Genomic DNA, 2,574 nt, shown 5'->3' on the forward strand with positions numbered 1-2,574 from the left:
CTCTATTCAACGAGCTTAATTCGAGTATTAGGAGACTCAAAATTGAGGCACAATAATTCGAGCTGAAGTAGGTCATGTTCCAAATGTTGCAAAATATGGGTCAATTTAGTGGGATTCCTACTAAAGATCCACATCTTCATCTTCTGCTATTCATGGAAGTGAGTGACTTATTTAAACTAGTCGGGGTACTGAGGACGCCTTGAGACTGAGATTATTTCCATACTCCTTAAGAGATAGAGCACGAGCGTGGTTGAACTCCCGACTGTTTGGTTCAATAACTATATGGCAAGAGTTGGTTGAACGTTTCTTAATGAAATATTTCCCTCCATCTTTAACTGCCAAGGTCCGAAATGAAATCACTTCATTCAGCAACTTGATGAAGAATCTTTATATGAGGCATGGGAGCGGTTGAATGAGTTATTACGAAAGTGCCCTTATCACGGCATTCCTTGCTGCGTTTAAATAGAGACTTTCTATATTGGTATCAATATTCATACTAGAATGATGGTGGATGTTTAGGCAAATGGAGCCCTTCTTTCTAAGTCTTATAACGATCATTACGAGATTATTGAAAGAATTGCCAGCGATAACTATCAATTGCCACCAACCGAGTAGCCTCAGAAAGACGAGCAGTAGGAGTACATGAAGCGGACACACTTGCTTTTTTGGCAGCCTATGTACCCTCTATGTCTTCTATGCTTAAGAACATAATTATTAATGGTTTCAATGGTAATCTGTTAGGCCAACAGCTAAACTAGTTCGAGAATATTTCTTGTGAATACTATGGAGATGGCCATTTCTTTGAAAATTTCCCATCGAATCAATGGTCAAATTATTACATGGGAAATCAAAATTGGAATGGTCCACAATCAATTTTTTTACAGCTCTTCATAGTAGAATCATCCAATATCTCCATGGAGTAATCAATGGGCAGACCATAGTGACTCTGTTATGCCATTTCGACCAAATTATCCGTTGGAATATTCTCAACAAGTGCAACAACCCCCACCAACTGAATCTTCAAGTGATCTTGAGAATTTGCTGAAGGCATACATAGCGAAGAATGGTACCACTTTAAGAAATCTGGAGAATCAAATAGGTTAGCTAACTAATGAACTTCGAAATAAACCCTAAGGTATTTGGCCAAGCGACATAGAAAATCCAAAAATTTTGGGCAAAGAACATTGCAAAGCAGTCTCTTTACCAAGTGGAAAGACATTGGAGTCCAAGGTGTTTGAGGTTCAAGATGAGTCTGTTGTAGCTAAAGACAAAGAGGAAGTTCAACCAAGTATTGAAACTCCTATATCACAGAAGTCAGGTTCAGTGATCCTTGATGTGGTAAACTCTAAACTAGTTAGTTCTGATTATCTAACACCCTTGTCAGATGCTGAAAATTTTCCACATAAGAGTTGTTTGATCAAAGCTAAGATTCTACCATTTCAATATCCTCAACGATTCCAAAAGCAAAAACTAGATACTTAGTTGAAAGAAATTTTTGATGACAAGGTGACTTTTAATGACTTCGATGCTGCTAAATCCCCAAGTGTAGTTGAAGACTATTCTGCTATTTCCAAGATGGGATTGCTGGCTTCTACAAAGCTGGAGGTCAATTTTGTAGATGATCCATTAGAATGTATTCTCTAGCGGATTCACAAAGTGATGATGAAGACGAGGAATGTTTGGCTTTGTTAGAAGCTAAAATGAAGGGATTCACTCAGGAAGTTCCACTAGAATCATTAGAGTTATTATCTCGGGAGTACACACAACCAGAAGTGTCGATTGAAGAGCCAGTCGAATTGGAACTGAAGACTTTGCCTCTTCATTTGAAATATGATTATTTGGGTTTATATCCATTTTTACCTATCATGATTTCAGTTGAGTTCACCAAGAATGAAGAAGAAGAGTCATTTGTTGTTTTGGAAAAGTACAAAAAGGGTGTTGGATGGATTATTGCAAATATTCGAGTCATGGGTTGGATGATTTGTAGGAATTACATGAAGTTAAAAAAGACCACCAAGAAAGGCCATTCTAGGTTTTCTTTCCTTAATAAGATATTGGACAGATTTGATGGGAAAAAATATGATTTCTTCCTAAATGGTTCTGGTTGGTATGACAAATGGCCATTTGACACCACCATGGTCCATGACGATCTTGAATAAAATGGAGAGAGTTCTCTTCACTTTCTCTATCGTTATTTTATATTTTTTATTTTTTTCTCATTTGAATAAAATGGTAGACTTAGATAAAATTTTCTTTGGTTCACTACATTAATTAAAACTCTGTCTAGGAGATTAGGAATTAAGCGGGACCATCCATGACCCCTCCAGTTTTTCCTGGGAGTTCAATTTAATGTAATTTTTCAAAAAAATATTTTCCTAAGTAGCCCAAAGAATTTAAGGATTTGTTTTGTTAAATAAAGGGTCAACTTTTAACCCAAGCACTAATTTCTTTGAGTTTTTTTTACTTTATTTTTAGTACAAAAGCTTAGGATCCAAAAAGGAGCTACCATTGGGCTTAAGATACTACTAAGAAGGGAAATGTTCAACCCTTTTCCAAAAAAAACATATACCCCTT

At 36.4% G+C, this 2,574-nt stretch overlaps 1 non-coding gene across 1 annotated transcript; it reads right to left on the reverse strand.

Annotated features, from left to right (window-relative positions):
- Positions 1-340: 340 nt before the first annotated feature.
- On the reverse strand, positions 341-446 carry LOC121231368 (small nucleolar RNA R71). Its single transcript, XR_005929428.1, has one exon. It is a non-coding gene; the product is annotated as a small nucleolar RNA R71 (small nucleolar RNA).
- Positions 447-2,574: the final 2,128 nt, after the last annotated feature.

This window comes from Gossypium hirsutum, chromosome A06 (genome assembly GCF_007990345.1).
Source record: "Gossypium hirsutum isolate 1008001.06 chromosome A06, Gossypium_hirsutum_v2.1, whole genome shotgun sequence".
NCBI lineage: Eukaryota > Viridiplantae > Streptophyta > Magnoliopsida > Malvales > Malvaceae > Gossypium > Gossypium hirsutum.